Raw genomic sequence first — 12,388 nt, forward strand, 5'->3', positions numbered from 1 at the left:
CATCTCATAGGTCTAGTAGTTACAAAGTTACATAGTTAGTCTGGCTGAAAAAAAAAAAGTCCATCCAATTCAACCATTAAAAAAAAAATAGAATCCTACACCCACAGTTGATCCAGAGGAAGGCAAAAAAACCCAGCAAACCATGATCCAATTTGCTCCTGCAGGGGAAAAAATTTATTCCAGATCTCCCGAGAAGCGATTGGATATTAACTGGGTCAACTTTACCTAGAAATGTTAGTATCCAGTTATATTCTGTGTATCCAAGGCAGCAATATAGTATATAGCAATGTATAGTAGGCAGCAATCAAAATGAGATGGCATTGATGAATGATTTGTTCGGTTGCTATAAAAATGCGAGTTGTCAGTCTAAACTGACGTCTGGAAATCCAGACGGGTTCATGTTGAGCAGCACCTCCCCAGGGAGCATTGGAATATCGACTCCAAATAGCATTTTCAACATAACGTAGACCTGAGTCCATAAAATACGGACAATTGGTAAGGTCCACCATATGAATATGGATGTATATAATATACAGTACAGTGGTACCTCGGTTTACGAACGCCTCGGTTAACGTAATTTTCGGTTTACGAATGAAAATCCATTGAAAATTATGCCTCGGTTTAGGAACTTTTTTCACAATACGTAGCAAGTTTCCCCAGGATGCATTGCGTCTGTGAGGTTTATAGCACCGGCCCCCGTGCATTCTGGAGTCTGTATGCAGCACGTGGCATCGAGTGTGGAGGTATTAGTGCGGTTTTTGTATCAAGTTTTGGAGCCATTCTGGAAATTTTTAATCATGTCCTTGTACAGTATTTATGAATTTAAAGTGCACTTTATAAAGAGTTTTGAACAGATAAAAGACTTTTTTTTTAAAACTTTTTTCTGACCTCTGGAACGGATTAATAGGTTTCCAATACACTCCTATGGGAAATCGCATTTCGGTTTACGAATTTTTTGCAATATGAGAACGCATTAAATTCGTAAACCGAGGTACCACTGTATTTACAGTTGCAAGAAAAAGTATGTGAACCCGCTGGGATTACGTGGAGTTTTGCATGAATTGGGCATAAACCATGGCAACATCTAATGTTTGTGTAGTATTATGTTCAGCAGACTGTGTTCTTCTATTGTTGTGACTTAGATGACGTTCAGAGCACATTTTATGCCCAATTCATGCAAAACTCCATATATATATATATATATATATATATATTTATATATATATATGCCGGTTGTGAACAGACACGGAAGCATAATCCCTGCGTGTCCCAGAGTACTTGAGTCGGACTCAGAGTTACTGTAGGTACCAACGATATAATAATTAGTTAATAATAATAAATAAAAATAATTCATTTTGAGTGCCAGTTCATTCTGAGAACACAATTTAGTGGCGTCTCAAATTTGCTGCCATTGTTCTGGCTCCAGGTCGACGATGAGATCTGATTCCCAATTCTGCATGTAGGCATGATGGGGGGACGAGGAGTCAGCACTGAGATGAGATATCAATGAGGTCAAGCCTGGGGAGTGTGGATCCTTAAGACAACAATTTTCAAAGGACGTCAGGGTTACCTCTTTATCAAGGACAGGGACTTGACTTAAACAGCAAAAGATTTCAGTTCTAGGCAATTTAGTGTCTGTTTGCAAAGTATGAATGACTTAGGGCTATAGGTCATCAGGAGAGTATGCATATCAGTGATTTGTAGGTCATCCCAATGCTGAAACACATGCAGGTTTTCCCATCCCAGTGGAATGGCAGGATTCCTTAGGTAAGACCAGGCTGTCATTGATCTTAAACAGACTGCTGCATGGGGCACTTGTTATTCTGGGGCACAAAAACAGAAGGCATAAATACACGCTGTTTGGGCCTCTGTGCCCATGTGAATGAGACCTTACTGTAATGGCTTCCAGCAGTACCACAAACCAGATATGCAGATAGGTTGGTCAGGGCCACTTAGGCGTTTGCACGTATTAATGTCAATAGCAGTAGGAATGCTTTCCTGAAAGTAAGCCTGGCTTTCATCACGGGAATGCCTCCAGTTAATGAAGGTATGAGTATATATGAACTATACCTCGCATGACAGCGACCGAATAATGAATCACTGTCTCACATATGGGTGGAGAAGGCAACATTCATTGACAAGGACACAGTCCCAACCCCGCGCCTTTTCTTGTTCTACCAGTTATGTCAGTGTAAATCCACTAACATCCAGGCACTCCTTAATCTGTATATATATTTGGCCTACTAATACAGCAGTGAGTTTGTTTTTAATATACTTTCCATTCATACCTTTTGAAACCTAAAAGATACACTGCTTAAATTAAATTGTTGTATATAAAATAACTACTAAAGCTATCAAGTAGCATAGTAAACTGCAGGATATAATCAGATCTGATGATATTTGGGATGCACAATCTAACCAATCCGGGTAATTCATTTTTCTGCTCATTTTGTTTTTTGTAAACGGAATTTCACCCTAAGGAGGACGTTTGGCTTTATGTCCCCCCCCCCCCCTTCTTCTTTTGGAACTTTATGTTTAGCGGGACAGGGTACATAGTTTTCTCTGGTACTCAGGTATTCACTCACATGTTTTCTGGCTGAAAATGCCTAGGCAATTCCAGCGGAAGTTCACCGCCCCCAACTCCCTGCCTGCAACCTTCTGGGACACATCACAGGTCCAGGAAGGCTGTAGGACCATTCACAATGCACAGTGCAGTTGGAGTATGCACAGTGGGAAGTGGGCAGTGAAGCTGCAAGGAGTCACAGCTGGCTTACCACACTAAACATGTCGACACCAGGAACCCGAAGACCGATAAAGAACCAGTCCAGGTGAGGATGATGGTGGATCCCTGGACATGAAAGTGTCCTTTTATTAAGGGTCAGCAGCTACAGTATTTGTAGCTGCTTGTAAGCAGGCGCTTACAAGTGTGGTTGCTGAGTTCGATAGTTTTTTTGGGCTGCCCAGGTGCAAAGTGGTTAAGCTGGGTTCTGCTGTTTCCTGGGCCTTTCTGGGCCTTCTACCTTGTGTTGCTTTTACAAAAGGGTGAAGCCTTTGTTTAGGGGGCTTTTAGCCATGGCCACATGGGAGGAAGATCAGGAGGCTTGCCGTAAGGATGTAACCTGCAGCAACCTCCAAAGAATCCTCCCAGAAACCCACCTGGATCAGGACTCTCTTCCACCTTATGGACTGATACCTGGGAAGGTATGCATTGGGCAGCTTGAGACTAGTTAGTTAGGGTGGGACTGGTGTTACACCTTGTATTGTATAGCTGATGTGTGTCTAGTAAAGTTATTAACTGTTCAAATGCCTGGGATGAAGTTACTTAAAGGGATGCAAAGTGGTACATGGTGTATCTAGAAGAACAAGGCCTGTAAGCATATACAGGGGTGAAGAGAAAGGAACAAAAAGCCACCACGAAGGGTTACCTCAGCAGAGAAGTTGGCGGCAAGTGTGTAGCTGCAACAGGTAACCATGAACTGATAGAAATGTAAGAGCAGCCACACATTGAATAGTGGTACTAGGTATGTGTAGGGCAGGCGGCTTACACTCTCTCCATGTTCCCCTCCTCGTATGGGCCAGATAGGAGGCCTATCCCGGGGAAGGTACTTCTTGGCTCGTCTAAGCACCTGTAACAAGATCACTCTACTTTACACATGGGGTGCTTTTACTCTGTGCCATTTACCTCAATGCCCTGGGACAAGGCTGAGGCCACCGTCGGGGGAATACTCAACAATAAAGCTGGCCTCTATTCTTACAGGTGAACATACACCATGTACACTTGCAATACAAATGTCCTTCAGGTAACTCTTCTGTTGCTGTGCCAATGCACACCTTCACTGCTCACTTGCAATTAGGAGGCAAGTGTACAATCCCAACGCACACGTTCCTGCTTTAATAATGGCTGTGTATAAGTGGGTGCTGTAGCGACCGTCGGCTGGAACCAAACAGAATTAGTAAGGGAGAATGTCACCAGCACACCAAGGATCACCCATATGGGTCAAAAAGTTTTAATGAACGATCATATAGTTACAGCAAGGCAATGTTTCGGAGTCTCGCAGGACCCCTTCATCAGGCACATGACAGTCATTAAAACCTTTGGACCCATATTGGTGATTCTCGGTGTGCTGGTGACATTCTCCCTTGCAATTAGAAGGGACACATTGAGCCGTGCCCACATCCACCTGTCCAGCATTTTTCACTACCTCTCTTGGTAGTATAATGGGGCCCCGCCGTGCTCTGCACTGCACTTGACCTGAGCTTCAGTACAGGATGGGGACCTCTGCGGTGCCGGTCTGCTCCCATTGCTATGGGAGACAGACCGATGGAGAAAGGAGTTCCGACAACATCTCCCTCAGTGCTAGAGGCCATCCCACCTGCACCAGGTACACACCAATGACAGGCTGCATTGGTAACTACTTGCTGTACTGTACCAGGATGACTCTGTAAGTGCTGTCTTCATACCCAAATGTACCTAGTGACCCAAATCTGTGAACTAAGTGTAAAATGTGCCTTTGATTGCACTCCTTTAAGAACTTCGGACCAGGCAGAAAGCAAAGTTTCAATGTTTTACGAAAAATTACAGAGTCCAATATGTTAGAAAAGTCCTTTTCCCTGCATCCCTAACTTGGGCTTGTGTGCGGACCCAGCATACTTGCAAAAGGTAAAGTCCATTAGTGCTGAATCCATTGGTATCAGCAGAATCCAGCAGCTGATGTCTTCAGGGCGAACCTCAGGCTCCAGTGGCTTCCTACATTACGATGGGTTCCAAGATGACAGAAAGGTGTTCTCTTTCAAGCCAAGGATTCACAACAAGAGCAAGAGCCAAGAGATTTGGGCTCCAGACCACTGTCCTTTATATAACCCCAGGATCAATGAGAAAAAGCTCACCAAGCAAAAAACCAGGGAACTCTGGTTAACCCTATCCCTCCGGTCTGGGACAGCATTTAGCTGGCTGGATTGCAACCTGATTACACATGAGCAACAGGTCCTCTGGTAGTGACAGCCTCGGTGCTCACTCCATAGCAGTCAGTTCTCCAAAAGCAAACGGGACCGAACCAGCAGTACGGAGACCCAATGGACCTAACCATAAATATGGGAGAGTAAGCAGTTAATTAAGTGCACTATTAGGTCCACACTTGGTGCACTGCGGTACCACATTCTGTTACTGGGAGTGAGGTGGCAGAATAATGCTGGACTGGTGGAATGGAACACAGGCTCAGCTGTGTCCCCATCTAAAAGCTACATTCTGGAGGACAAGGTGTGCAGGGATATGAGATGGAGTGTTTCACAGGAAGAAGTTGCCAGTTGCTACACAGCTGCACAAGGTGTATGGCTCACTTCTAAGCCGGGGTTCTGCCTCAATCCTGAATCCATGTGACCGCGGCCCACAAGAGAGGTACCCCCACGTGTAGGGTGAGTAGGTCCCACCCACATGTTGTCCTAATTATTTTAATCTTGACTGAAGAACCACTTTAATATATATGTACAACATTGAGTAGGCCATACACAGCTTTTTATTTTGGCTGAATCCTGTGACAGCCGGCACTTGCAGCTGTCAGAATACCTGAAATATGACTGCAGCTATTTGGCTGTAGTCACTGTTTTGCTGACTTTTTTCTACCCGTTCCTTTAAAATCTCAATTGGAAGTGTGTTGCGCTAGGTGGTTTTGACAAGGCCACAGCTCCACAAACTTCAGTTGAACTACATGGAACTGTTCAGGTATTCTGCCAGCCGTGGGTGCCAGCTGTCAAAATACAATAGCTGGCAGAGGGGGGATTCCTCCATCCATGTGATTTCGTTCTTGCTCAGCCGAGTGTCTGAATAGTTATGGCCACCTTTACAATAAATTTCTCTTATTTGCTCCCTTTTGGTTTGCTAAATATACCATGTACCAGTTACCAGTTAGCATAGTTCCTACTTTTTTTTGTAGACTACAGAACACTTCCCCTCATGTTATGGAGATGAAGGTGAGGGGGGGAGGGTGTTCTGTAGCCCTACACTACACTCCAACGTCTGACGTCATGTCCGCCCCAGCGCCATTAGCGTTCCAAGCTGATTCTCCTTTGGCCACCGGTTGCTCCAGGAGACCTAGGAGATCTGTTCCAACGGCTGGTTGGACGCAAGGACTCCCGTTTGTCCTCCACCGGCTCCTGGGATTGCCACAGGACGACGTCTAGGGTGACATGCTCTCTATGTTTTTACTTCTAGTGAGTTGCTAATTTTTCACCTTGCAATAAATTTACCACAATTAATGCTGCACTTAGTCTGGTGCCTCTCTCTTCTCTATAGTTGCAAGAATGCAGCCCACAAGTGAATACTGTAGGGCCAAAATGCTGAAGGGCTCCAGTGATCAATACCAGAGTATATCTAAAGAAAACATTGCCCACTGAAGTGGACCTGTCATTTAAAATTCACATTTCACATGAATCAGTTTTCTTACCAACACCAAATCAGACTATTATTTAGAGTACAGTATTACCTTTTCTTGCTGAGGATCGACTGCAACTTCCAGATTTTCCCACGAGACCTAAAGTCTAGGCAATAATCACGTGTCTTTGGCTATCAGAGGCATTGCAGATGTTTCACATCATTAGCGACTGCGGAGAGTTTTTCGTTCTCAGTCAGAAAGGTGCTGTCTAGTAGATCTGTATTAAAATATGAAGATCAGTAAGTCACAAAACGTTCAAATACAACCAAGCAGCAGGCAGAAACTACATACAGTGTGTGGAGAGGGCATTGTTTTTAACAGTAGACTTTCACAAAGGCAGAGGAACAGTAAAGTACAACCTCTGGGTAACACTACCAAGCAGAAAGCAGACATGTAATGATCAAATATACATATCATAGTTAAATTATACATAGGTAAAAGGTTTTTGATACATTAATACATAGAATTATTTACATTTAAAGTGTTATGAAACCCAGGACCCTGCATTTACTATATCTGGTCTCCCACAGTACACACAACATGAAAATGCCATTATTGTAGTAAATATAAACTGCTAAATACCTTTTCTCATTAGTATTTAGAGCAGTCTTATGACTTCTATCAGTGTCCAGCAGAGCACTGATTCAAGCTTGTAGGAGGAGTTTCCATTCTCCCCTGATTGTCTTATGAGGCTGCACATCCCATGACCCTCTGTCTGGACAGCGTTGGTTGGCCCTGTGCTGATCACATGCCCTCTCTGAAGTTAAAAAAAACTCTAGCAATACACACCAAACTGAGCATTTGCAGCATGCCCCCAAGGCTCTGTTCTATCAGCAGATGGATTGGGACAGTAGAAGAAGGGGACAATCAGAGAAGACAGGATCAAACAGCCTTTTTACACAATGCGGAGGATTAACCCCTTAGGTTCCACAGTCAGTATATCAAGCATGCTTTACTGCATATACAGACTGATTTTACTGTTGTGGGCTTAGTAACACAATAAGTGATCACTATGCCACGTTTAACTATTAAAAATCTAAAGGTCCTTTTCAAGTGGCAACTAAAACTGCATTATGATTTTTTTTTTACATATATCTTATCATTTTTATGCTCAGGTATTTCCAGTATGTTCACACAAAGACTGCAACTCGTGTAACAAGTTACACTGGCAATGTCCATGATGAGTTTCCAGTAGTAAATTCTCTTTCGCACAATAATTCTAAATAATAAAGCCCTGGGGACCATTCCTTCTTACCAGATGCCACTGCTACAGTAAAATGCACTTTCATATTTGTCTACAGCAGCCTTTCTCAACCTTTTTAACCTAGAGGAACCCATGAAATCATTTTTAGGTTTCAGAGAACCCTGCTAAAACCAATTCATTGGGGGGTCAGAGGGAAAAGCGCTCTTTACATTGGTGGCTTGTGGAAAGCTTGCCCACCCCTTACAGAGGTGGTAAGAAGGCCACCCTTACAGCAGATAAAAAGATCATTGGTGTCCTCCAGCTGGCTCTATCAATTGGTACTGACCCTGGAACTATACAAGAACCTTCAGATGGGAAGACAACTAGCCAAAGCTTAAGGAACGGTTAAAGAGCCTCTGGAGGAAAAATAGAGTTCCACGGAACCCTGGTTGAGAATGTCTGGTCTACAGTATATACAGTATGTATCTCTACAGTAAAAACAAGGTGTAAGCACCTGTGGCACCCAGTGCATCATACTACCTGTGTTCTTGTTCAAGCAATATGTCAAGCCATGCTCTGGCCAGCTCTTCACGTGCTGTCTGGCATAAATCATATAATAGAATAATTTCAAATTCCTACTTTGCTATTTAGTCTGCCTATCCAGCATGACCCATAGACATGACAGTCAACCGGTCTGGATGTGTTTAGATGCTGCACAATGATGTTCAGGGAAACAAAGGAGATCAGGCAAGTTAGAATAAAATATCCCGTTTACCACTGTTCTTTCTGTTGACAGTCAGCCTTCTCTACGTCTCACTACACTGGATGATCAGCATAGCCCGGCCTGCTCTGAGGGTTTTTGGATCATGTCTGCATGTCCATCCAACCTATGAATTCATGCCAAGCCCATCTCAAGGATTAAGATCTTGGGTGAAACTCGAGGAGAGGTCTTCAGGTGAGGTCATATCTGCTGAATAAATGTAGATGACTTGACACCATTGGAGGGTGACTTTTTTGTGTGCACAAGAAGCTCCTGGAATCAGCACCCAGTGTCTGCAGTGAGGAATATGAGAGACTTCTACAGCTGTGGTTTTCCTGAGAGCGTCTAAGCCTTCAGCCCATGTCACACTTGGTAAGAGCCCAGTCACTTTCTTCTATGGTGTTGATCCTTCACTCGCCAAAGCAACACAACATTGATTTTGCAGTGGTCTGGCCAATGAGGGAGTGACGTCCATTGGGTGAAGTGGAGGTAGCACATTGGTGTTTCTGGCAGTGGTGTGGTGTTACCAGCAGGGCTCCTGATAAGGCAGTATAGCCGACCCTCCTGTACCAGGCCTGGGCCCAATCAGTTCATAAGAGAGGAAGTCTAGCTGCAATGTGACTCTTGCAGATCCCCTGCAGCGCTGCCTGCTTCCTCTCTTCGGCTGCGCTGCAGGATCAGTTCCAATATCTGCAACTTCCCTTCCACCTGCGGTCTGGGCACCCCTGTGTGCACCCCCCTCCCCTTCAGTGCTGCCGGCTTCCCTCCTCTCTTGCTGGCAGCTGCTGAGGGCTCAACGGGGGATAATTTTGGGATGGAGAGTGGGGGACTAGTAAATATGTCATATTTATCAGCCCCTTCCTTTTCTGAATGAACACAGTGAGAAATCGGTACTGATCACTCCTGTGTCCATTCATTACTGAAGCAACATAAACTGTGTTTACCATGCTTCAGTTTGTGAATAAACAAGAAGCAGCTCAGCGCAGAGCACTTCCCATTCATTCACTGTGCAGAGCAGCTGAGACTGCAGAGAAAGGGACTGATGAATATATGTCCTCAGCCCCTTTCTCTGTCTCAAATGTGAGATATCAGTGGTCTGTTTATACCCTTATAGTTCACCAAAGCCCTCCCAACAAGGCATTTAAAAAAAAAACCCAAAAAACAAAAAAAAAATTAAAAAAATTTGAATGCTAAATAATTATTAAAAAAATGAAAGGATTGTTCACATGTGCTTTGCTCTCTGAAGAGCAGTCAGCATTTGAATTACTTTTCAAACAACAACTGACAGGCAGTAAGGAGCCATATTGCTATCCTATGGCAATGCTAGAGGGGCTTCCCTGTTAGGTAGGCTTTAGGGTGGCCTGTGATTTCTAAGGGCAAAGCTAGACTGCAGGCTTTCAAGACTACCAGGCCTGATATGGTTCAGCGAGAAGATATTCACAGGTGTTTAGAAGCATGTACTGCTCCCCCCACTCCAGTCTTTCCTGAACTCAGAGGCTAGACTCATCCACCTCACCAACCGCTCCACATCTGCCACCCCCCCTCTGCCAATCCCTTCACTGGCTTCCGATTGTCCAGCGCATCAAATTCAAATGGCTAACTCTGACCTACAAAGCCATTCACAACGCTGCCCCAAACTACCTAACCGACCTGATACCTAAATACCACCCTATCCGTGCCCTTCGCTCCTCACAGAACCTCCTACTCTCTAGCTCCCTGGTCTCCTCCTCCCACGCCCGATTGCAGGACTTCTCCAGGACTTCCCCCATCCTCTGGAACTCCCTACCCCAATCCATCAGACTGTCACCTACCCTCCTCACCTTCAGGCGCACCCTGAAAACCCATCTCTTCAGGGAAGCCTACCCCACCCTCACCTAACAACTGATCTCCTCCACTTCTCCCACCACTCCATCCCCCTCAGCCACTTCCTCCTGTACCACCATCCCCTCCCTCCTAGAATGTAAGCTCGAAAGAGCAGGGCCCTCGAACCCCTCGTGTATTGTATTGTTACCGTCTTGTCTCATGTTCTGTCCCCCTTGCTACTGTACAGCGCTGAGCATACCCTTTGGCGCTATATAAATACTGTATAATAATAATAATAATAATAATGTACTGGTGTACATAGAATTTCCAGCAAGCTGAAGAATGTCTGACTGAAAATGTCCTGATGATTTACTTTTTGGCAAAGATAAGAAGAAAACGCTGTCAGTATACATGTTCTGTGCTGTGAGCCAGGAGACCAATATGTTAGGCTACGAAGTAACCTGAAAAAAGTTTTACAGAGTGTATGATGTAAAGTCTCTGTGTTTGACTTACAACATCAATTTCATTTTTAGCAAAGTTGAAGGCGATTTGACAGGTAAGGAGTGCCATAATGCTGTTGCACCAACATCAAGGTGGATTTTAGTGCTCTTTGAACTTTGAGAATGAACTGCTTCACTGTGCCTGCAGCTACAGAGGTCAGTGAGGGCTTGTTGTAAAGATCAATCACAACTTGTTAAACATCCATAAACATAGTTCACTTTAAAGTAGATTTACACCAAATGAATAGTATCTCATTAAAAGTAGAACTAAAAGGCAAAACTTTTTTTTTTCATTTTGGATAAAGTAAGGGAGGGTTATGACCCCTGTAAGGTTTATTTTTGCCCTCTTTCTCCCATTGGGGAGATTTACCTTCACTTCCTGTCCCATTGCCAAAACAGGAAGAGGAAATCCCTGCAAATTAAGGGAATCTCTTGAAGACCCCCAGGTCACTAGAACTAGTAGATTTTCTCTTTATTACTTTTCTGGGGACAACCCAAAATTTGGGATTTTCTTTTACTTTCAATGATAATGGGAAACAGGACAAACAGAGACGGTGAATCTCCCGAACAGGGACACAGACAGCAACAAAAACTGAAAGGTGTTCTAATCCCTCTATACTCTATCCAAAACTAGTACAACGTTTTGATTTTAGTTATATTCCTGTCCTGTCCACAAGCTCCCCCGGTTGAGACTAAAGCATCACCAGTACACATTGCATAGGCATGGTCCGCCATTGTCAAAAACAAGAAACCGATTCAGAGCTGTGATGTGCAACTGAACATGCATGTAGAAGTGGCTAAAGGGCCTGAAGGAGATCAGCATCTCCTAGATTGTAAGCTCGAAAGAGTAGGGCCCTCGATCCCCTCATGTTTTGCATTGTATTGTTATTGTTCTGTCACATATTCTGTCCCCCTTTGTAATGTACAGCGCTGAGCGAACTATTGGCACTTTATAAATACTGTATAATAATAATCACTGAGATGAAACAAAAAGTATTTTATGAAAAAAAGCACTTGTTTATGACATCTATGATTATTAAAAAAACTAAATGTCAAAACTCATCAAGTTAGGGTTTAGCTCTACTTGAAAAGTTCGGCGGCCACTGGATCAGCATGACAGCCAGACAGCGAGTATTTGTAGAAGTAGATAAACGGTAGGAGTCCAAGCATGCCTGATGAGGCTTAGCACACGGCTCAGCAACCTAAGGCACATGTACCATGGTGGGTACACAAAACCATCATCATTGGCACTCAGAAGATTGATAGCCCCATGCCTACATAATGTCTTGATGTTTCTCATCAAAACATAACTGTAGTAAAATCTGTTAAATATCTAGTAGTGTAGTGAGCTTTGCAGACAAATTCTTTGCAAACACCATCTTGAAGATGACTTACAACAGAAATTCGGAAGCATGTGTGCAGCTGGAAATGACATCTTATAGGCCAGGCGTAGCACCACTGAGCCATGAAACACGGGGATCACATTCTACTTCTATTCAGTACATGTTAATGGTAAATATGAATGTGTTTTGTATGTGTGCTTGTTAGTATAATATATATAGATTGTATAGCGAGCGCTACCTAGATGTACCGTATTCAAAAATGCAAAAGCCGCTAGAACACCAAAAAGGTAACCAACAGACCTTTCCAAAAGACTAGAGAGATAAAAAGGTGCAGCGCTAAAGATTATGGTGCAAAAAACCACTGAAATGTT

The 12,388-nt window shown here is 43.7% G+C and overlaps 1 protein-coding gene across 9 annotated transcripts in view; it reads right to left on the reverse strand.

Annotated features, from left to right (window-relative positions):
* The window catches only part of PPFIBP2 (PPFIB scaffold protein 2), a 297,974-nt gene that overhangs the window by 222,364 nt on the left and 63,222 nt on the right, over positions 1-12,388 (reverse strand). For all 9 annotated transcript variants that reach the window (XM_089675856.1, XM_089675858.1, XM_089675855.1 and 6 more), the window contains exon 2: positions 6,480-6,645. The gene's annotated coding sequence lies outside the window, so the exon portion shown is untranslated. The remainder of the gene's footprint in view (positions 1-6,479; positions 6,646-12,388) is intronic.

This window comes from Staurois parvus, unplaced genomic scaffold (assembly GCF_062004578.1).
Source record: "Staurois parvus isolate SC_StPar_1 unplaced genomic scaffold, SC_StPar_1.0 ptg000159l, whole genome shotgun sequence".
Classification (NCBI taxonomy): domain Eukaryota; kingdom Metazoa; phylum Chordata; class Amphibia; order Anura; family Ranidae; genus Staurois; species Staurois parvus.